Source organism: Salvelinus alpinus, chromosome 26, assembly GCF_045679555.1.
Source record: "Salvelinus alpinus chromosome 26, SLU_Salpinus.1, whole genome shotgun sequence".
NCBI lineage: Eukaryota > Metazoa > Chordata > Actinopteri > Salmoniformes > Salmonidae > Salvelinus > Salvelinus alpinus.
In genome coordinates, this window is record NC_092111.1 from 19,032,344 (window position 1) to 19,057,625 (window position 25,282).

Here is a 25,282-nt window from a genome sequence, read left to right on the forward strand (position 1 = left end):
CTGCCACAACTGTCAGTAAGAGTGTCCATGATTGAGACTTTGAATGAAGAGCTGGAGATAAAACGGTCCAGTTTGAGTGTGTTTGTTGCAGAACGTTCCAGTCGCTAGCTGCAGTGAACTGAAAAGAGTAGGGACCCAGGAATTTAATGAATAATAGTATAATAATAGTGCCCTTCTCAACTCACGTCTAAACTTTGTTATAGAAACAAAGACTGTTTGTTCTTGAAAGAGTAAGAGAGGAGCGTCCTAGTGGACTCTCTCCCAGCACTTATTGGACCACAACAAACAAGATGTTCCTTCAGCAACAAAAAATAATCCAGAGTTTTTTCCTGAGTTGCACAGTTTTTGTACAGAAGCTAAAATGAATCAGAAAACATAATGGTGGGTAGTAACTTTCAAGTCTGGTTGGAACTTAGCAGAGCATGACAGCAAAATGACAGGGATAAGACACGACTTTACATGGTCTAACATTTTCAAAACCAGGAAATAAGCAGGATGCCATCTCCTGGGTTTGTACCAATAGGTAATTGAAATGAAATTTGTTTTGCATATGTAAGCATCTAGCTGCTGACACAGACTGATCTGGAGCTTATTGCGCTGCTGGCCATTTCAGCATCGAGACGAGAAGATTCATAGTATTACTTGCATATTATTGACATGTAGAGGGCATCCAATTCTGTGTGTGTGTGTGTGTGTGTGTGTGTGTGTGTGTGTGTGTGTGTGTGTGTGTGTGTGTGTGTGTGTGTGTGTGTGTGTGTGTGTGTCTTCATGCGTGTCTACATCACAGCGTAAACCTGCTCATCTGATGTTGAGGCTAAAACTATGACAACCCTGGGTGAAAGGTTAATAGCTGCCAGTTGGTGGTTGGCAGGTCAGCTAACTATCATCACTCAACAATAGCAGTGTTACACTCCGTCCGTAAGACTAAACAGGCTGATTTATGTTGAACGTTAAACCCTGCAGGCACCTGAGACTTATGGTTGAGTCAGCTGCTGCCACTTGAACCAGGCTGGATGGATGAAGGGAACAGAACAGCAAATGAATGATGCATCAACTGAATAACCCATGTGGCTTTGTCTTAAACAGGTGTGCTCTACAGTGCACTGCAGCCCCCGCTGGGTTCAAAGCAACAGGCTGGTAATACACTAACCAAAGCAGTCTCGCTTATTTTACTCTCTCTCCCTCTTTGTCTGTATTTATATTGTTCATTCTCCCTCTTCATAGTTCTCTCTCTCGCACTCTCCCTTTCTCATTGTTAATTGTTATTTTTTTATTTTGTTCATTTTGCTGCAGTGATTAATGACAAAATAGTGAAATTGCTAAATATTCCTGGCATGTTATGCCAGTGACCAGCAGCCTAAAAGTACCTGCTTACAGTTCTCCATTTGCATTTATTTTTGGTAATACCAATTACTCCACATTTTAAAAAAGTGTACTCGGTCATAACATAGTTTATATTGGAAAATTAAATGAATAGACTATAAAGGAAAGTTTCACATCTTCCTATGTCTGAGGGGGGTTTTAACCTTCCAGACTTGTGTAGTGAGTTGATACAATTCCAGGGCTTTTACTTGTGACTTATAGTTAAATGCAGTAAAGAGGAAGAATGGGTAGTGTACTGAAGATGCACATGTTAATAGCCAGAATATTGTTGTCTATTTCCTAAGGATAAAGCTAAGAACATGAACAGCTTCACAGTTAAGAATATTATAACAATATGGAAGACAATTAAATGTCTTCCACAAGACCCAATATCACTCCCTAAAAACACAACCTGATGGAACAATCCTTGGATAGCTTTAAAGAATTAACACATCAATTAGTCTACATGGAAAACTAAAGATATAGAAACCGTAAATAACTTGGTAACAAGAAATACATTTATTTCCATGACAAAAAGTTACATATCACGAATGCCAGGTTTCCACCAGATGTGACGCTTGGCATTTAGGCCAAAGAGTTCAATTTTGGTTTCATCAGAACAGCGAATCTTGTCTTTAGGTGCCTTTTGGCAAACTCCAAGCGGGCTGTCATGTGCCTTTTACTGAGGAGTGGCTTCCATCTGGCCACAATCCTGTCACGGAACTCTACGAACAATTTGTTCGACCTCATGGCTTGGTTTTTGCTCTGACGTGCACTGTCAACTGTGGGACCTTATATAGACAGGTGTGTGCCTTTCCAAATTATGTCCAATCAATTGAATTTACCACCAACTCAAGAATACTCAAGGATAATCAATGGAAACAGGAAGCACCTGAGCTCAATTTAGAATCTTATAGCAAAGGGTCTGAATACTTATGTAAATACAGTATTTCTGTTTTTTATTTGTAATACATTAGGAAAAATTAAAAAAAAATATGTTTTTGCTTTGTCATTATGGGGTGTTGTGTGTAGATTGATGAGGGGAAAAAACAATTTAATCAATTTTAGAACAAGGCTGTAACGTAACATGTGGAAAAAGTCAAGGGGTCTGAATACTTTCAGAATACACTGTATAAAGCATTTTTATTTTATTTAACCTATTGAGACGAGAAAACATGTTTGTTATGAAGCTGATAATGTGCTCTTTATGACAGAATGTTACAATTAGGTGAACAATTTATGTTACCTGGATGTGAGGTCAGAGATCCATTTTGGCTCTTAGACGATAATGAAAGATGTATGAATGGACTACAGGTACATTTGCTCTCTGACCCCGTCATAACACATCAGCATTATTACATCTATCCATCGATGTTTTATCCAGGCCTAAGATCTTCAAGCACTGAGCCCTCACATATACATGGAGGAAGAAGCCTTTAGGAAGAAGCCTTTCCATTAGCTTAACCTGGTCCATTGAGAGAGGAAAAACATGAGCTGAAGGTATGTTGTAATGATTGTTTCTTAGTATGCTTGGTGGTGGTCATCATCACGCTAGACATATCTAATGTTTTGGAGAAACGTAGGACTGCAGGGCCCAACACTTCCAACAGTTTAGCGGAATTCAGCACATTATCCAGGAATTGTTTAGGGATGTCAATGTTGTGGGCATTACCCGCATATGAAAGCTATGCCTAAGTATTGAAGCATACTGAGCAAGGCGAGATAGAGAGAGACAGAAAGAGAAGAGAGAGAGCAGACAAAGATAGAGAGCAGAGAGAGAGCAGGAAAAGCACCTCTAACCCAGACACAGCATGCTAGAGTGGGTTGTGTCTGAACACCAGGCGACCTGCTTAGAGCGGGGCTGAGGCCAGGGCCGGAGGCCAGGGCAAGGGCAAGCCACCATACGGCTGCCTGGATGCAGTTGGAGCCAGTTCAAAGCAGCATTATTTTTTTATTTTTTTGTAGGGAATAGGGTGCCCTCTGGAATACAACCTAAGCAGAGACAGATACACTCATTGGAGGAAACAAACAAAACCTCGAAAGCTATAAATGTACCGTAGCAAAATTAAAGTGGTTTAGTATTCTTGACAGGTGCAAAAGTGATGTGAGTATCTATCTGTGGCTGAAATCCCTGTGAATGACAAGGACATAACAGCTCAAAATGGATGTACTTTAGTAATCGGGGAATGTAGATATCATCAAAAATAAACAGTGGATGACTTTACTGAGCATGGACATGGACATGGGCATGCTGGGTGTCATAGTAAAAAAACTGAGTTTGTGTACAATCATGGCCAAAAGTTTTGAGAATGACACAAATATTTATTTTCACAAAGTCTGCTGCCTCCGTTTGTATGATGGCAATTTGCATATACTCCAGAATGTTATGAAGAGTGATCAGATGAATTGCAATTAATTGCAAAGTCCCTCTTTGCCATGTAAATGAACTGAATCCCCCAAAAACATTTCCACTGCATTTCAGCCCTGCCACAAAAGGACCAGCTGACATGTCAGTGATTCTCTCGTTAACACAGGTGTGAGTGTTGACGAGGACAAGGCTGGAGATCACTCTGTCATGCTGATTGAGTTCGAATAACAGACTGGAAGCTTCAAAAGGAGGGTGGTGCTTGGAATCATTGTTTTTCCTCTGTCAACAATGGTTACCTGCAAGGAAACACGTGCCGTCATCATTGCTTTGCACAAAAAGGGCTTCACAGGCAAGGATATTGCTGCCAGTAAGATTGCACCTAAATCAACCATTTATCGGATCATCAAGAACTTCAAGGAGAGCGGTTCAATTGTTGTGAAGAAGGCTTCAGGGCGTCCAAGAAAGTCCAGCAAGCGCCAGGACAGTCTCCTAAAGTTGATTCAGCTGCGTGATCGAGGCACCACCAGTACAGAGCTTCCTCAGGAATGGCAGCAGGCAGATGTGAGTGCATCTGCACGCACAGTGAGGCAAAGACCTTTGGAGGATGGCCTGGTGTCAAGAAGGGCAGCAAAGATCCCACTTCTCTCCAGGAAAAACATCAGGGGCAGACTGATATTCTGCAAAAGGTACAGGGATTGGACTGCGGTAAAGTCCTTTTATCTGATGAATCACCTTTCCGATTGTTTGGGGCATCCGGAAAAAAGCTTGTCCGGAGAAGACAAGGTGAGCGCTACCATCAGTCCTGTGTCATGCCAACAGTAAAGCATCCTGAGATCATTCACGTGTGGGGTTGCTTCTCAGCCAAGGGAGTGGGCTCACTCACAATTTTGCCTAAGAACACAGCCATGAATAAAGAATGGTACCAACACATCCTCCGAGAGCAACTTCTCCCAACCATCCAGGAACAGTTTGGTGACGAACAATGCCTTTTCCAGCATGATGGAGGACCTTGCCATAAGGCAAAAGTGATAACTAAGTGGCTCGGGGAACAAAATATCGATATTTTGGGTCCATGGCCAGGAAACTCCCCAGACCTTAATCCCATTGAGAACTTGTGGTCAATCCTCCAGAGGCGGGTGGACAAACAAAAACCCACAAATTCTGACAAACTCCATGCATTGATTATGCAAAAATGGGCTGCCATCAGTCAGGATGTGGCCCAGAAGTTAATTGACAGTATGCCAGGGCAGATTGCAGAGGTCTTGAAAAAGAAGGGCCAACACTGCAAATATTGACTCTTTGCATCAACTTCATGTAATTGTCAATAAAAGCCTGACACTTATGAAATGCTTGTAATTATACTTCAGCATTCCATAGTAACATCTGACAAAAATATCTGAAGACACTGAAGCAGAAAACTTTGTGTAAATTAATATTTGTGTCATTCTCAAAACGTTTGGCCACGACTGTAGAATCTCAGGAGTAAGTGGAATTATTGTGTAACCCTAACACAAATAATTCAGAAGATTTGTGATTGACAAACATCCAAGTTTTGGGGGGTGAAATAAACTACTCTTCAGGTACAAGAGTGAGAAAAGAAAGTGCACTAGACCATTAGAGCCTGGTAAGATACATCCCATGAAATGTATAATGCACTTCAATGACTCACTGTTAGACACAGGAAAATTCTGATCACCAAAAAGGTGACAAGGTAGGGGGGCCATGAAATATAGATTGTCTTAATGACACAGAGCCTGAAATATTCATAGAAGTAGAGACTACACTGCAATAATTAATGGCGAGAGAGAGAGAGAGAGAGAGCGAGAGAGAGAGAGAGCAATTGGCACCAACTGTGCGGCAGAGAAAGAAGGATGGAGAGAAGGAGAGATGCATATAGAGAGGGGAATGAAACATGACTAAATAGAAAGGGATGGAGAGAGAGAAGGAGATGGAGAGACGGAGGAGATAAGGGAAAAAAACAAAGCTATTAATCTCCCCATGTTGACACCCCACTGCCTTATTCAACAGGTAGGCTAGCCAGCAAGAGTTGGAACTAGTGATGTAAGCTCTGGTGTTATCATCAATACAAAAAGACACAACAAGAGTTGGAACTAGTGATGTAAGCCCTGGTGTTATCATCAATACAAAAAGACACAACAAGAGTTGGAACTAGTGATGTAAGCTCTGGTGTTATCATCAATACAAAAAGACACAACAAGAGTTGGAACTAGTGATGTAAGCCCTGGTGTTATCATCAATACAAAAAGACACAACAAGAGTTGGAACTAGTGATGTAAGCTCTGGTGTTATCATCAATACAAAAAGACACAACAAGAGTTGGAACTAGTGATGTAAGCCCTGGTGTTATCATCAATACAAAAAGACACAACAAGAGTTGGAACTAGTGATGTAAGCCCTGGTGTTATCATCAATACAAAAAGACACAACAAGAGTTGGAACTAGTGATGTAAGCTCTGGTGTTATCATCAATACAAAAAGACACAACAAGAGTTGGAACTAGTGATGTAAGCCCTGGTGTTATCATCAATACAAAAAGACACAACAAGAGTTGGAACTAGTGATGTAAGCCCTGGTGTTATCATCAATACAAAAAGACACAACAAGAGTTGGAACTAGTGATGTAAGCCCTGGTGTTATCATCAATACAAAAAGACACAACAAGAGTTGGAACTAGTGATGTAAGCCCTGGTGTTATCATCAATACAAAAAGACACAACAAGAGTTGGAACTAGTGATGTAAGCCCTGGTGTTATCATCAATACAAAAAGACACAACAAGAGTTGGAACTAGTGATGTAAGCTCTGGTGTTATCATCAATACAAAAAGACACAACAAGAGTTGGAACTAGTGATGTAAGCCCTGGTGTTATCATCAATACAAAAAGACACAACAAGAGTTGGAACTAGATGTCAGAACTAGTGATGTTGGACTGTACATTGCAGACCACAGTGGAGCCTCTTCAAAAAAGACATGAAAAAATGTCAATAGCTAGCTTCCCAAACGCTTTCGTTTTTCCTGTTGCCTCCATCTGACACACTATTTTCTATATGTCTGAGATACAGACCATAATTTCTCTATCATGCTAACGCAGAGAGAGCATGCAGAGTTCAGCCTAACATCCACTTGAATGAATGAGTGCTTCGAAGAGTGAAGCAATATCTAATTGCAGGGCACTACAAACCTTGAAGTCGTGAAAAGATGTGTCAAAAGTTAGTGAACCCTCAACACCCTGTTGGTGATGAACAGAAAACTGTGCATTGTTTTCATCGCTGATGAATCGATCACTGATTGGCCTTTCATACTGACAGCCCTTACTCCATCACTGTCACTCTAGCTCAGAGCTGCCACAGGTCTAACACACTCTGTCACTCCAGCTGGTCCATGTCCTACACCAGACTTTCCCCAAACTCGGTCATAGGGACCACAAGGGGTGCATGTTTAGGTTTTTGCCCTAACACTAGACAGTTAATTCAAATGATCAAAGCATGATGATTCGTTGATTATTTGAATCAGCTGTGTAGTGCTAGGGCAAAAACCACAACATGCACCCCTTGGGCTCCTGTAGACCGAGTTTGGGAAACGCTGTCCTACACACAGCTGCCCAGGTCTTATTTGGTCGGTCCGTAAGACACGGGGCGGAAAAGAGATGCATAGAAACAGTTGAGTAACATTCACTTATAATTAATACACACTCCATTAAGCTATATATAGCCTGCCAATATACCACTAAAATCAGTCTAGTGGAAGCAGGTAGCCTCACTACAACCCTGTTCACACTGACTCTACTGCCCTCTGTGGACTGAACTCCTCCATAAGTTCCTACCTCAACCACTTCTCTCTCTCTCATAGTTGGCTGCTGAGGCCATATTGTACATAGACAGAAATGTTAACGTTTGCTTTTCTACAGATGCCTTTTCCCTATTGTGAAGAACTGACACCATCTGTCATTAATCCATTTGTCATAGTGAGGGAGGGAGGGAGGGACACTGGGAGCTAGGGTAAACACAGACTACCCTGTAGAGGAGCAGAGGACAGAGTTGTCAGGACAACTAGCAGTATATGATGAAGTAGGTCCACTAGAGAGTGGTCGGGTCAGGAGAGGACAACACCAGGACTGGTCTGTCTGTCTGTCCGTCTGTCTGCTCTGGTGAACTCTTCAAAAGGTCCTGAGCAGGCATTCTGAAAATTACTTTTTCTAATGGCCAACTACCAGGAAGTGTAAAAGACAGGCTGAGTGGGCGGGGAGCTTATATTCATGAGCTCTCCTTGACTGACAGCTCTTTGAAACACCTATGTCAAGATACTTGGACGCAGTGAGCAGTGTTGCAGTAAAATCCTCTCAAGCAAATTTGGTGAAACACAAAGCAACTCAAACACTGAAATTGCATCACTGATATCATTTTGTAATTTGTTTTATACATCTCCTGTATGGCATGTCTCTTGTGATGCTTTTCACAGCAGCACTGACAGATGTGGTGACTTGACTTGGAGTTTTGAACGGCCCTTCCCCCCATGTAGTTCCATGCTGGCTGAAGACCTAGCCAGTAACTAGCTAACACCAGGCACAGATGAAAAGGGAAACATAAGTATCTTTGTGATAGATGAAGTGTAAACGTTGAATTATATTTGCTGACACCTTACATTTTGGCACCAGTAGAGTAGCTATATAAACCATGCCACTCTGCAAACACACCTTCTCTGATGTTGGTCACAAGGTGGTACTTGTTAAAATTAGGTAAGAGAATATCATGTTACCATTGGTGTATTCAAATTAAGTGTTTGACAAGGGGACTAGTAACTTTATGAAACTTTATGTAGATGCAGTCATTTTTCATACTTTGGCCATCGTACTTTGATCTTGTTTCCTTCAAATATCATCACATTTGATGAAAAACACGAGTTTGACTGCTCATAACCGTTAACACAGACACCCTGTGACCTGCCTATGACAATGATGATAGAAGCAGAGAATGAACGTATTCACGCATGCACACACCATCTGCTTGTGCAGGAGTGTCATCTGGCATCACTATGGGGGAAAAACACACCCATTCAGCATCCTTCATCTACCTGTAGACATAGAGGTTCTGCCTGGGGAAGTAGCCCTAACAGATACACAATATACTGTATGGTCTCACACACACACAGTACGACCATAGACAGATCTTGGGAGAAAACATTGCTGACCAAACAAAATATTTTTTCCTCAGTGTGTCAGTCCATAGTAGCACGCTCTCCATGAGAAGGAGAGAGCTGTCATGTTTGGGATAGCAGAGAAGACTGAGTGAAGACATCAATACAGGAGGAACACCAGGTAGCAACACAGTGAGTCTGACTGCTGCCAACGGTTCACTAGGACAGGGAGAGGTAGCATGGCAACACCATAGTCACACTATGTATTTCCACACTTCATCTGACGCAAGAATGCTTCATCAGAACGTAACTAGGTCTACAATCTCTACCCCGCCGGGTTGATTATCGTCAAACCCCAAATCAGGTAAAACAGGCCTACTTCAGCAAGTGATTCATCTTACCAGAATAAAAATACTGATATTGGCTACATGAATCAGTTTGAACAAGAAGGAAAAATTGACATCCCCTATCAACATTTGTATTCCTTGTTAATCCCTCTTTTAGTAGGATCTTGAGAATAACGGTCCTCTGCAGCTCAGTTGGTAGAGCAGGGCTCTTGCTACGCCAGCATAAATGGTTCTATTGCGAGGCCCACCCCCACTAAAAATGTATGCACACAAGACTACGTCTCTTTGGATAAAAGCATCTGCTAAGTGACATATTATTATAAACAGAAAATTAATACGGTTCGCACCAAATGTGCAGAGTGCTTTAGTTTAGACGGCAATGCTCAAACCAGAACTTCAGACCCACTGAGATACTGTATGTAAAAGTAGGATTTTAAATCTTTGCAATATCTCCATCACTCTGCATGTAATAATGCTATGCAGTTGTTCCTAAAGCAATTAGGACACAATGGCTGCCAACAAGAGACAACTGAGAAGTGGGCTCTCACTAAAAGACATTTGTAGTATGATCCATGGCACTGCTGTGCAATTAACAGGCCTGATTACATCATGCAGAGCTCCATGTGGCGCTCCCTCTCTGAGGCTACACCGTAGGGTTTTGGCTGAGCTGCCGTGGGTAGCAGCCCATGTGTGTGTGTTCGTGCGTGTGTGGGTGTGTGTCAAATCAAATAAACGTGTATTGGTCATGTACACAGATTTGCAGATGTTATCGCAGGTGCAGCGAAATGCTTGTGTTTGTAGCTCCAACAGTGAAGTAATACCAAGCAAAAATAAATAAAATGATACACACAAAAAAAACAGGATGAGCGATGACTAGAACACAGTACTATATACACACTGAACAAAAATAAAACGCAGCATGGAAACGTTGTTCCCATGTTTCATGAGCTGAAATAAAAGATCCCAGAAATGTTCCATACGCACAAAAAGCTGAATCCTCTCAAATTGTGTGCATAAATTTGTTTACATCCCTGTTAGTGAGCATTTCTCCTTTGCCAAGAAAATCCATCCACCTGACAGGTGTGGCATATCAAGAAGCTGGGGGCAATAAAAGGCCACTCGAAAATGTGAAGTTTTGTCACACATCATTATGTCACAGATGTCTCAAGTTGAGGGAGCGTACAATTGGCATGCTGACTGCAGGAATGTCCACCAGAGCTGTCGGCAGAGAATTTAATGCTAATTCTCTACCATTTGGCAGTACATCCAACCAGCCTCACAACCGCAGACCACATGTATGGCGTCATGTTGGCGAGCGTTGTGCTGATGTCAATGTTGTTAACAGAGTGCCCCATGGTGGTGGTGGGGTTATGGTATGGACAGGCATAAACTACAGACAACGAACACAATTGCATTTTATCGACGGCAATTTCAATGCATAGAGATACCGTGACGAGATCCTGAGGCCCATTGTCGTGCCATTGAACCGCCGCCGTCACCTCATCTTTCAGCAAGATAATGCACAGCCCCATGTCGCAAGGATCTGTATACATCTGTAAAAATGTCCCAGTTCTTCCATGGCCTGCATATTCACCAGACTTGTCACCCATTAAGCATGTTTGGGATGCCCTGAATCGACAAGTACAGCAGCGTGTTCCAGTTCCCGCCAATATCCAGCAACTGCGCACAGTCATTGAAGAGAAGTGGGACAACATTCCACAGGCCACAATCAACAGCCTGATCAACTCAATGTGAATGAGATGTTTGGTCACACCACACTGGCTTTCTGGTCCACGCCTTCACCTTTTTTTAAAGGAATCTGGACCAACAGATGCATATCTGTATTCCCAGTCATGTGAAATCCATAGATTAGGGTCTAATGAATGTATTTCAATTGACTTATTTCCTTATATGAACTGTAACTCAGTCAAATTGTTGAAATTGTTACGCTTATATTTTTGTTCAGTATACATATAAAGTGGGTGAAACAGTATGTAAACATTATTAAGGTGACCAATGTTCAATGACTATGTGCATAGGGCAGCAGTCTCTAAGGTGCAGGGTAGAGTACCGGGTGGTAGCCGGCTAGAACAGTGACTAAGGTTCAGGGCAGGGTACTGGGCGGAGGCCGGCTAGTGGTGACGTTTAACAGTCTGATGGCCTGGAAATCGGTCCCAGCTTTAATGCACCTGAGGTCCTTGATGATCTTCCTGGCCTTCCTGTGACATCGGGTGCTATAGATATCCTGGAGGGCAGGCAGTGTGCCCCCAATGATGCATTGGGCTAACCACACCACCCTCTGGAGAACCCTTTGGTTTTGGACGCTGCAATTGGGAAAGGGGGATACCTAGTCAGTATTACAACTGAATGCCTTCAACTGAAATGTGTCTTACACATTTAACCCAACCCCTCTGAATCAGGAGTGCGGGGGCCTGTAGTTCACAACCAGCTCCTTGGTTTGTTGACATTGAAGGAGAGGTTATTTTCCTGGCACCACTATGCCAGTGCTCTCACCTCCTCCCTGTAGGCCAGAGCCTAAAATTCACGTTTTGTTCCACCACCAAGTGGCAGGTAGATGATAGAAATTAACAAAATCTGATTTTTTTACCAGCTAAAATATTTTTGGGGCCATAATTACATATACATATTTTTTTTAAAGATGACCATGCTTTGTAATATATATAAAACAAGAAATGTACTAGTAAGAAGTAACATGGTATATTGCTCAATTTCATAAAACATTGTGACCTCGGTTTTTTTTAAATCAAAATATCAGAGAAAATGTTCAGCTGCCCCTTTAAGTGCAGGAGGTTATCGCAGTAACAGGGCCACTCGAGTCCTGCCACGTGCGTCTGTGAAATTTGGGATATGACTAGGGCGTCTCTTCACTATCAGTTGAAGCAGCAGACTCAAGCTAAAACTGACTTTGTGAACAAAACAATGTAAAAAGCCAAGAAACACGAGGACAGTCTCACTTTGTAGTAAATTAGACCAACTTTTATGCCTGTGTGCTGCACCTCCAAAAATGAATCCACTCAATGAGCTCAGCTCCCCTGCAAGGCAGTGTTTCTGCATGAGATGGGATACAGGATTAGTATATTTTTGTGCAATAAGCTGCAGAAATACTTTGAAATCAGCTGCTGCAGCATTTTTCTCATTGTTGTTGGTAATCAGGCCTACCACTGTTGTGTCGTCAGCAAACTTGATGATCGAGTTGGAGATGTGCGTGGCCCCGCAATCATGGGTGAACAGGGAGTACAGGAGGGGGCTGTGCATGCACCCCTGTGGGGCCCCCGTGTTGAGGATCAGCGTAGTGGAGGTGTTGTTTCCTACTTTCACCTGGGATCGGCCCGTCAGGAAGTTCAGGACCCAGTTGCACAGGGAGGGGTTCAGACCCAGGGCCCTGAGCTTACTGATAAGCTTGGAGGGTACTATGGTGTTGAAGGCTGAACTGTAGTTGGGTATTTCTCTTGTCCAGGAGGGATCGGTCAGTGCAATGGTGATTGCGTTGTCCATGGATCTGTTGGGACAATATGCGAATTGTAATAGGTCTACGGTGTCTGGTAAGGTGGAGGTGATATGGTCCTTAACTAGCCTCTCAAAGTGCTTCATGATGACAGCGTTGTCCTGCTGGGTGACAGTAATTTAGTTCAGTTACCTTTCTTGGGTACAGGAAATCTTGAAGCAAGTGGGGACCTGGATAAGGAGAGATTGAATATGTCCGTAAACACTCCAGCCAGCTGGGTCTGCACATGCTCTGAGGACGCGGCTTGAGTTGCCGCCTGGGCCGGCAGCCTTGCGAGAGTTAATACGCTTAAATGACTTACTCACGTTGGCCACAGAGAACGAGAGCACACAGTCCTCAAGAGTGCCAGGGGCCCGCGTCAGCAGCTCAAGGTTGTTTTGCTTGAAGCGGGAGAAGGTGTTTCACTCGTCCAGGAGTGTGTGTCTGCAGTTTTTAGTATCTCGAAGGAGTTTCAAAGGCATTTCAATAAATACGGCTAAGAAGTAACAAAGAAAGGAGAACCTTGTCTAACGTAAACGAAGCAGAATGAAGACATAGGCAGCAACCTCTTCCAGGCAAATGGAGAATCTAAAAAGAAAACATACATTTTACTAGTATTACTACTACAATAGGTGAAAACACCAGCAGAAAAAGGCATTGATCACCTACAACCAGCCTCCAGGAACACAGCGAACACAAATTAAACAGAAAAAGGTTACGACTTCCTTCACAACCAGTCTGATGTGTCATTAAACACCTCCAAAAAGGTCTACTATATCTACCTCAGACGTCAGCTTAATTGGTTTTGGTGCTGTCCTGTATATAATGAGCCTGACTGTGTAGTACAAACACAGGATCAGGGGGGACAAAAAGTAGCCTGGCGACGGTCCAGAGGAGGGACAGTCATTAGTACTTCCTTGTAAAGATGTGAATGTGTCTCTGACGCAGCCAGAGAATGTCCAAGTGGAGGAGAAAAGAGCATCTTATTTTCTTTTATTACTTAGTTGTGTGTGAAGCCTATTTCTCCTCTGTGAGTCTCTGATCTACACTATTAGCAATGGTCATCAAAATTGTCAAAGGTTTTTAAAACAATTCTAATAAACACAACAGTTGGACAATGGATGACGATCCCAAGCAAATCTTTACTTTCATATATTACAGGTATGTTACAGGTAGGCAATGTATACTTAAATATATAAAACATTCTAATAATATACTTCAAATATGAGATGTACTTTTCTAGTATATCTTAAGTATACTATAAATATAATATCATTACTTACACTTATTAAAAGTGTCCTTGAAATACATTGTTTTTTTTTGTCATTTAGTATACTATAAATACACTATCATCAATCTTCAATAAACGTGTACTTTAAATTCCTTGTTTTTGATCATTAAACTTAAACTGTACTTCAATTTAAAATGCTTTAATTGTAATTTAGTATATTCATTCAAAATATACTTGGAATTGTTTTTACATTAAAGCATACTTTTTTTAAATGAAATTCTGCTTGTGAGTGATAAAGTACACTAAGTATACAGTGCCTTGCAAAGTATCCATAACCATTGTATTTCTACACATTTTATTGTGAAAAAGAGGGCTTCAAATGTATTTAATTGTTATGTATTGTCAACCATGAACTCAAAATACTCTGTAATGTCAAAGTGGAAGAATAGAAGGGCAGTGATTGGTAGATCGGTAAAAATATAAAATCAGACATTGAATATCTCTTTAAGCATGGTCAAGTTAATAATTATGTGGATTATGTATTAAACGCCCCAGACACATCAAAGATAGTCGTCCTTCTGAGCTGAGCTGCAGGACAGGAAATAAACTGCTCAGTGATGTTACCATGAGGCCATTGGTGATTTTAAAACAGTTTCAGAGTTCAAAGACTGTGATGGAAGAAAACAGAGGTTGGATCAACAGCATTAAGAGTTAAATGACAGAGTGAAAAGAGGAATAGAAATATATAAAATAATAATGAAATAAAAACAGCTAAGGAACACACTTTTTGGTCTAAATGCAAAGCCTTATGTTTGGGGTAAATCCAACAACACATCACTGAGTCACTGCTGCCTTATTTCAAAGCATGGTGGTGGCTGCATCATGGTATGGGTATGCTTGACATCGGAAAATAAATGGGGAGTTTTTCAGGAAGAAAATAAACAGAGGCAAAATCATAGAGGAAAACCTGCTTCAGTCTGATTTACAACAGACACTGGGAGGGAAAGTCACCTTTCAGCAGGACAATAACCTACAACACATGGCCAAATCTACACTGGAGTTATTTACTATTAAGACAGTGAATGTTCCTGAGTGGCCAAGTTACAATTTTGACTTAAATCTGCTTGAAAATCTATGGCAAGACTTGAACATTTCTGTCTAGCCATGAGCCCCAACATCTTGACAGTGCTTGAAGAATTATGAAAAGAATAAAGGGTTAATATTGCAGAATCCAGGTGTGTAAAGCTCTTAGAGACGGATCCAAGAAGACTCACCGCTGTAATCGTTGCAAAAGGTGTTTCTAACATGTTTTCAGGGAGCAGAATACTGACGCAATGACTATATATTTTTTTTATTAAATCATAATTTATTCCACTTTTGTGTAGATTGTTATTAAAAAAATACAATTAAATCCATTTGAATCCCACTTTGTAACAATAAAGTGTGAAGACATCCAAGGGGTGTGAAGACTTCTGCAAGGCACTTTAGTTTCAGTGTCAATAGTGAGTTCTGAAGAGTGCAGAGAAAGACCATGATGATGACAGTTTATCCCACATGCACAGCTGAGGAACATGCTTCCCTGAGTATACTTTTTCATAGAAAAAAATATATACTTAAGTATCCTTTCAAAAAAGTATATTTAAATGTACACAAAATATATTTAAAGTATACATTCAAAAACATATGTACACACTTTCTTTGCATGTTACCTAGCATCCTTTTCTGCAGCTAAAGTTATTTGAAATGTGACATTGTTCCTCATATTTAGCTTATTCAAATGTTTTCATGTTCCATTTTCAAACTGAATTATGTTTTACTTTTAATTACACATTTATTTAAAACGTTAATGTGTCACTTTAATGTTTACAAATAAAATGTGAATTGCCACTGGTGCAGTTATCAAAAGTGTTACTTGCAAATTGCTGATCCAGCCACAACTGCTTTATACATGGACTCGAAATTGAACTGAGGTCCATCCTGTTTCCACTGATCATCCTTGAGATGTTTCTACAACTTGATTGGAGTCCACCTGTGGTAAATTCAATTGATTTTACATGATTTGAAAAAGGCACACACTTGTCTATACAAGGTCCCACAGTTGACAGTGCATGTCAGAGCAAAAACCAAGCCATGATGTCGAAGGAATTGTCTGTAGAGCTCCAAGACAGGATTGCGTCAAGGCACCGATCTGGGGAAAGGTACCAAAGCATTTCTGCAGCATTGAAGGTCCCCAAGAACACAGTGGCATCCATCATTTTTAAAGGGAAGAAGTTTGGAACGACCAAGACTCCTCCTAGAGTTGGCTGCCAGGCCAAACTGAGCAATCGGAGAAGGGCCTTGGTCAGGGAGGTGATCAAGAACCCAATGGTCACTCTGACTCTCCTCTGTGGAGATGGGAGAACCTTCCAGAAGGACAACCATCTCTGCAGCACTCCACCAATCAGGAGTTTATGGTAGAGTGACCAGACGGAAGCCGCTCCTCAGTAAAAAAGCACGACAGCCCGCTTGGAGTTTGACAAAAGGCACCTAAAGGACTCTCAGACCATGAGAAACAAGATTCTCCGGTCTGATGAAACCAAGATTGAACTCTTTGGTCTAAATGCCAAGCGTCACGTCTGGAGGAAACCTGGCACCATCCCTACGGTGAAGCATGGTTGTGGCAGCATCATGCTGTGGGGATGTTTTTCAGCGACAGGGACTGGGAGACTAGTCAGGATCGAGGGAAAGATGAACGGAGCAAAGTAGAGAGCGATTCAATGAAAACCTGCTCCAGAGTGCTCAGGATCTCAGACTGGGGCGAAGGTTCACCTTCCAACAGATTAACAACCCTGAGCACACAGCCACTCCTGCGTTGTCTTGGCTTCGGGACAAGTCTCTGAATGTCCTTGAGTGGCTCAGCCAGAGCCCGGACTTGAACCCGATCGAACATCTCTGGAGAGACCTGAAAATAGCTGTGCAGCGGCACTCCCCATCGAAGCTGGCAGAGCGTGAGAGGCTCTTCAGATAAGAATGTGAGGAACTCCCCAAATAAAGGTGTGCCAAGCTTGTAGCGTCATACCCAAGAAAACTTGAGGCTGTAATCGCTGCCAAAGGTGCTTCAACAAAGTACTGAGTAAAGGGTCTGAATACTTACATAAATGGGATATTTCAGTTATTTATTTTAAATAACTTAGCCTAAAAAACAGTTTTTGCTTTGTCATTATCGGGTATTGTAATTGTTATTTGCACAAATACACCAGTTGCATTTGGATGTATGAATACATTACCGGTAACATAAAGGAGTGGAACAAGACTACAACCACCAAAAACGTTCTCTGTCTACACGGCCTGCACCGTCTACACGGCCTGCACCGTCTACACGGCCTGCACCGTCTACACGGCCTGCACCGTCTACACGGCCTGCACCGTCTACACGGCCTGCACCGTCTACACGGCCTGCACCGTCTACACGGCCTGCACCGTCTACACGGCTTGCACCGTCTACACGGCCTGCACCGTCTAGACTGCCTGCACCGTCTAGACTACCTGCACCGTCTAGACTACCTGCACCGTCGACCCTGCCTGCACCGTCTACACTGCCTGCACCGTCTAGACTGCCTGCTCTGTTTACCCTACCAGCACCGTCTACACTGCCTGCTCTGTGTACCCTACCTGCACCGTCTAGACTGCCTGCTCGGTTTACCCTACCAGCACCGTCTACACTGCCTGCTCTGTCTACCCTACCTGCACCGTCTAGACTGCATGCTCGGTTTACCCTACCTGCACCGTCTACACTGCCTGCTCTGTCTACCCTGCCTGCACCGTCTAGACTGCCTGCTCGGTTTACCCTACCTGCACCGTCTACACTGCCTGCTCTGTCTACCCTACCTGCACCGTCTACACTGCATGCTCGGTTTACCCTGCCTGCTCTGTCTACCCTACCTGCACCATCTAGACTGCCTGCTCTGTCTGCTGCACCGTCTAGACTGCCTGCTCTGTCCACCCTACCTGCACTGTCTAGACTGCCTGCACTGTCTAGACTACCTGCACCGTCTAGACTGCCTCATGAATTAGTTGTCACGTTCTCTTGCATAATTCCACGTGTCAATAGCAGGATACCCTCGGATTAAAAATCAACGCGCTTGGCTCTACATTACACCTTTCTAAACATACTTTACATTGTTTGCGAGCTCATACACAATATCTCTACAATCCAAGTATTAGTTTTAGGAAGTTGCTTTCATTTCAGTGTATCTAATTTGTAAACATTTCAACGGAAGTAAATTATTCCAAAAAAAAGAACGATGATCGCCAGTGAGAGAGACGTTATTTTTCAGTCATGGTCTGCAGCCTTGTTCAGGTGAATTGTGTGAATAGGAGCATTTCTTTCTGGGTTTCTGACTGCATGACAGTGTGGGGTGTTATATGGGCACGCACAGTACTACCTCCTTTTACCAACTCCATTGACAGAACCAAATAAATATAGTAACTATGTGTAAATCACAACACATAATGTAGGAACAAGCTGTCAAGACAAAATGCGTAAATGAATCTGTGTGTGGGAGAAGAACATGTGTAGCCTTGGCCTACAGTTTGTCTTAATCAATTAAAATCATTATTGTAGCCTTGCCTGCATTTCCTTTCCGTTAGCAATGTCAACCGATTGGGGTGAGGGGAGGGGGGGGGGGGGCAGGATTTCAACAGATATTTATAGTGCTATTGCTCAGCACATCAGTAGCTAGAACTCAACACTAAACCATATATTGAATACCTTTCACTACAGCACCAAACTAATAGAATCTCGTACAATCTACACTGCCTTCAGAAAGTACTCACACCCCTTGACTTTTTCCACATTTTGTTGTGTTACAGCCTGAATTTAAAATGTATTACATTTAGATTTTTTTGTCACTGGCTTACACACATGGCACTAAAGTGCCACTGCAAACAAAAAAGTGGCAACGCAATTTACTTTTTGTCCTGAATACAAAGTGTTTTGTTTGGGACAAATCCAATCCAACACATGACTGAGTACCACTACCCATTTAAAGCATAGTAGTGGCTACAACATGTTATGGGTATTCTTATAATCATTAAGAACTGGGGAGTTTTTTAGGATAAAAATAAATAAACAGAATGGAGCTAAACACAGGCACAATCCTAGAACAATCGAGCAGTGAATTTCAAACACAAATTCAACCACAAAGACCAGGGAGGTTTTCCAATGCCTCACAAAGCACCTATCGGTAGATGGGTCAAAACAATTACAAATAAAAGCTGACATTGAATATCCATTTGAGCATGGTGTTATTAATTAATAACTTTATTAATTACACTTTGGATGGTGTATCAATACACCCAGTCACTACAAAGATACAGGTGTCCTTCCTAACTCAGTTCCCAGAGAGGAAGGAAACCGCTCAGGGATTTCATCATGAGGCCTATGGTGAGTTTAAACTGAGGATGGATCAACAACATTGTAGTTATTCCATCAAACTAACCTAAATGAGAGAATTAAAAAGGAAGCCGGTACTAGAGGTCGACCGATTAATCGTAATGGCCGATTAATTAGGGACGATTTCAGGTTTTCATAACAATCGGTAATCGGCATTATGGCCGGCATTATGGCCGATTACATTGAACTCCACGAGGAGACTGCGTGGCAGGCTACCTGTTATGCGAGTGCAGCAAGGATCCAAGGTAAGGTGCTAGCTAGCATTAAACGTATCTTATAAAAAACAATCAATCTTAACATAATCACTAGTTAACTACACATAGTTGATGATATTACTAGTTTATCTAGCTTGTCCTGTGTTGCATATAATCGATGCGGTGCCTGTTAATTTATCATTGAATCACAGCCTACTTCGCCAAACGGTTATTTAACAAGCACATTTGCGAAAAAAGCGTGTCGTTGCACCAATGTACCTAACCATAAACATCAATGCCTTTCTGAAAATCAAAACACAAGTATATATTTTTAAACCTGCATATTTAGTTAATATTGCCTGCTGAATTTCTTTTAACTAGGGAAATTGTGTCACTTCTCTTGCGTTCAGTGTAAGCAGAGTCGGGGTATATGCAGCAGTCTGGGTCTACAGGAAACGTATGATCTCTGTAATTGCAAACAAAGGTTTCTGTACCAAATATTAAGTTCTGCTTTTCTGATATATCAAATACTTATGTCATGCAATAAAATGCAAATTAATTACTTAAAAATCATACAATGTGATTTTCTGGATTTGAACCGGCAGTGTATCAAATACTTGTTCTCCCCACTGTATATACAGTGGGGAGAACAAGTATTTGATACACTGCCAATTTTGCAGGTTTTCCTACTTACAAAGCATGTAGAGGTCTGTAATTTTTATCATAGGTACACTTCAACTGTGAGAGGCGGAATCTTAAACAAAAATCCAGAAAATCACATTGTATGATTTTTAAGTAATTAATTTGCATTTTATTGCATGACATAAGTATTTGATACATCCGAAAAGCAGAACTTAATATTTGGTACAGAAGCCTTTGTTTGCAATTACAGAGATCATACGTTTCCTGTAGTTCTTGACCAGGTTTGCACACACTGCAGCAGGGATTTTGGCCCACTCCTCCATACAGATCTTCTCCAGATCCTTCAGGTTTCGGGGCTGTCGCTGGGCAATACGGACTTTCAGCTCCCTCCAAAGATTTTCTATTGGGTTCAGGTCTGGAGACTGGCTAGGCCACTCCAGGACCTTGAGATGCTTCTTACGGAGCCACTCCTTAGTTGCTCTGGCTGTGTGTTTCGGGTTGTTGTCATGCTGGAAGACCCAGCCACGACCCATCTTCAATGCTTTTACTGAGGGAAGGAGGTTGTTGGCCAAGATCTCGCGATACATGGCCCCATCCATCCTCCCCTCAATACGGTGCAGTCGTCCTGTCCCCTTTGCAGAAAAGCATCCCCAAAGAATGATGTTTCCACGTCCAGGCTTCACGGTTGGGATGGTGTTCTTGGGGTTGTACTCATCCTTCTTCTTCCTCCAAACACGGCGAGTGGCGTTTAGACCAAAAAGCTCTATTTTTGTCTCATCAGACCACATGACCTTCTCCCATTCCTCCTCTGGATCATCCAGATGGTCATTGGCAATTTTCAGACGGGCCTGGACATGCGCTGGCTTGAGCAGGGGGACCTTGCGTGCACTGCAGGATTTTAATCCATGACGGCGTAGTGTGTTACTAATGGTTTTCTTTGAGACTGTGGTCCCAGCTCTCTTCAGGTCATTGACCAGGTCCTGCCGTGTAGTTCTGGGCTAATCCCTCACCTTCCTCATGATCATTGATGCCCCACGAGGTGAGATCTTGCATGGAGCCCCAGACCGAGGGTGATTGACCGTCATCTTGAACTTCTTCCATTTTCTAATAATTGCGCCAACAGTTGTTGCCTTCTCACCAAGCTGCTTGCCTATTGTCCTGTAGCCCATCCCAGCCTTGTGCAGGTCTACAATTTTATCCCTGATGTCCTTACACAGCTCTCTGGTCTTGGCCATTGTGGAGAGGTTGGAGTCTGTTTGATTGAGTGTGTGGACAGGTGTCTTTTATACAGGTAACGAGTTCAAACAGGTGCAGTTAATACAGGTAATGAGTGGAGAACAGGAGGGCTTCTTAAAGAAAAACTAACAGGTCTGTGAGAGCCGGAATTCTTACTGGTTGGTAGGTGATCAAATACTTATGTCATGCAATAAAATGCAAATTAATTACTTAAAAATCATACAATGTGATTTTCTGGATTTTTGTTTTAGATTCCGTCTCTCACAGTTGAAGTGTACCTATGATAAAAATTACAGACCTCTACATGCTTTGTAAGTAGGAAAACCTGCAAAATCGGCAGTGTATCAAATACTTGTTCTCCCCACTGTATATATATATATATATATATACACTGCTCAAAAAAATAAAGGGAACACTAAAATACATCCTAGATCTGAATGAATGAAATATTCTTATTAAATACTTTTTTCTTTACATAGTTGAATGTGCTGACAACAAAATCACACAAAAATTATCAATGGAAATCAAATTTATCAACCCATGGAGGTCTGGATTTGGAGTCACACTCAAAATTAAAGTGGAAAACCACACTACAGGGTGATCCAACTTTGATGTAATGTCCTTAAAACAAGTCAAAATGAGGCTCAGTAGTGTGTGTGGCCTCCACGTGCCTGTATGACCTCCCTACAACGCCTGGGCATGCTCCCGATGAGGTGGCGGATGGTCTCCTGAGGCATCTCCTCCCAGACCTGGACTAAAGTATCCGCCAACTCCTGGACAGTCTGTGGTGCAACATGCCGTTGGTGGATGGAGCGAGACATGATGTCCCAGATGTGCTCAATTGGATTCAGGTCTGGGGAACGGGCGGGCCAGTCCATAGCATCAATGCCTTCCTCTTGCAGGAACTGCTGACACACTCCAGCCACATGAGGTCTAGCATTGTCTTGCATTAGTAGGAACCCAGGGCCAACCGCACCAGCATATGGTCTCACAAGGGGTCTGAGGATCTCATCTCGGTACCTAATGGCAGTCAGGCTACCTCTGGCGAGCACATGGAGGGATGTGCGGCCCCCCAAGGAAATGCCACCCCACACCATGACTGACCCACCACCAAACCGGTCATGCTGGAGGATGTTGCAGGCAGCAGAACGTTCTCCACGGCATCTCCAGACTCTGTCACGTCTGTCACGTGCTCAGTGTGAACCTGCTTTTATCTGTGAAGAGCACATGGCGCCAGTGGCGAATTTGCCAATCTTGGTGTTCTCTGGCAAATGCCAAACGTCCTGCACGGTGTTGGGCTGTAAGCACAACCCCCACCTGTGGACGTCACCACCCTCATGGAGTCTGTATCTGACCGTTTGAGCAGACACTTGCACATTTGTGGCCTGCTGGAGGTCATTTTGCAGGGCTCTGGCAGTGCTCCACCTGCTCCTCCATGCACAAAGGCGGAGGTAGCGGTCCTGCTGCTGGGTTGTTGCCCTCCTACGGCCTCCTCCACGTCTCCTGATGTACTGGCCTGTCTCCTGGTAGCGCCTCCATGCTCTGGACACTACGCTGACAGACACAGCAAACCTTCTTGCCACAGCTTGCATTGATGTGCCATCCTGGATGAGCTGCACTACCTGAGCCACTTGTGTGGGTTGTAGACTCCGTCTCATGCTACCACTAGAGTGAAAGCACCGCCAGCATTCAAAAGTGACTGTGGTCTGTGGTCACCACCTGCAGAACCACTCCTTTATTGGGGGTGTCTTGCTAATTGCCTATAATTTCCACCTGTTGTCTATTCCATTTGCACAACAGCATGTGAAATTTATTGTCAATCAGTGTTGCTTTCTAAGTGGACAGTTTGATTTCACAGAAGTGTGATTGACTTGGAGTTACATTGTGTTGTTTAAGTGTTCCCTTTATTTTTTTGAGCAGTGTATATATACACACACACACACACACACACACACACACACACACACACACACACACACACACACACACACACACACACACACACACACACACACACACACACACACACACACACACACACACTTTTTTTTCATCAGCTGATTAATCGTTTTCAGTTTTTTTGGGTCCTCCAATAAATCGGTATCGGTGTTAAAAAAATCATAATCGGTCGACCCCTAGCCTGTACATAATACAAATATTACAAAACATGCATCCTGTTTGTAATAAGACACTAAAGTAAAACTGCTAAAAATGTGCCAAAGAAATTAACTTTATGTCCTGAAAACAAAGCATTATGAGTACCACTTCATATTTTCAAGAATGGTGGTGGCTGCATCATGCTATACACGTATGCTTGTCACCGGTAAGTACTATACTAGGGAGTTTTTTTTTAGGATAAACATTTACTGAATAGAGCTAAGCACAGGCAAAATCCTAGAGGAAAACCTGGTTCAGTCTGATTTCCAACAGACACTGGAGACAAAATTAACCAAATATACACTGGAGTTTGCTTATCAAGACAACATTGAATGTTCCTGAGTGGCCTAGTTACAGTTTTGACTTAAATCGGCTTGCAAATCTATGGTGAGGCTTGAAAATGGATGTCTAGCAATGATCAACAACCAACCTGACACAGCTTGAAGAATTTAAAAAGGAATGGTGTGCAAAGCTCTTAGAGACTTACCCAGACAGATTCACAGCTATAATCACTGCCAAAGGTGATTCTAACACTTATGTTGAATACTTATGTAATGAAGATAGTGTTTTATTTTTCATAAATGTTCTACAAATGTTAGAATTGTTCTTCCACTTTGACAGAGTATTTTAAGTAGATGGCTTTAATTCTCCTTTTTGTAACACAACATGTGAAAAAGTCAAGGGGTGCGAATACTTTCTGAAGGCACTGTAAAGCCTCTTAGGGACCTTATATAATGCCTACACATGCTTTACAAATCGTTCATTACCAAATGTCACGTCAAGTGGGACTGCACCTCCCAACATCTCCAAGCCATCAGACCATCCAATAAACCCAAAGTAAAGGAATCTCATCTAAATTAGATGAACTCTGTTTCTGTATGACATCTGGCAAAGAACATATGTTGCAGGATCTATGCCAAGGTAACCCCACTAGGGAGATAAACCACAGAGCTTCTTAATGACGAGAAGTAAGAAGAAAATGAGATGACGCTCCTTTCCTCCACTTACGGTACTCCAATTGTTGGCTGTGTCCCGACATGGCACCCTATTCCCTATATAGTGCACAACTGGTCAGTAGTAGTACACTGTATAGGGAATAGGGTGCCATTTGCGACACAGCCTCTGTAATTCTGTAATTTCATCATATCAAGAGAGTTTCTGCTTCCAGAGAGAAAACAAACACAATCAATCATCACTTTAAAAGCCTTTTGGCTTTTCACCAACGCTGACAAAGAAAGCGTAAAAGTTAGGAAACTTTCTAACGTTGATGTGCAGCTTGCAGTTCTGGACAACAGTAATTAGGTTTGTCATAATGCTTCATACTTTTAGCCTCCTCAACCAAGGTGTGATGAAAACAAGAAGCTCCCGCGCTCAGGTCTGTTCAACGCTGGTCCGACCAATCTGATTCCACGCTTCAAGACTGCTTCGATAACGTGGATTGGGATATGTTCCGCATTGCGTCCAACAACAACATTGACAAATACGCTGATTCGGTGAGCGAGTTCATTAGAAAAGTGCATCGGCGACATAATAGCCACAGTAACGATTAAAACATTCCCAAACCAGAAACCGTGGATTGATGGCAGCAGTCGCGTGAAACTGAAAGCGTGAACCACTGCTTTTAACCAGGGCAAGGTGACCGGAAACATGAC

The 25,282-nt window shown here is 42.5% G+C and overlaps 1 protein-coding gene across 2 annotated transcripts in view; it reads right to left on the reverse strand.

Annotated features, from left to right (window-relative positions):
• Positions 1 to 25,282, reverse strand: part of LOC139554868 (trafficking protein particle complex subunit 9-like) — a 279,884-nt gene that overhangs the window by 170,608 nt on the left and 83,994 nt on the right. The gene's annotated exons all lie outside the window — the stretch shown is intronic.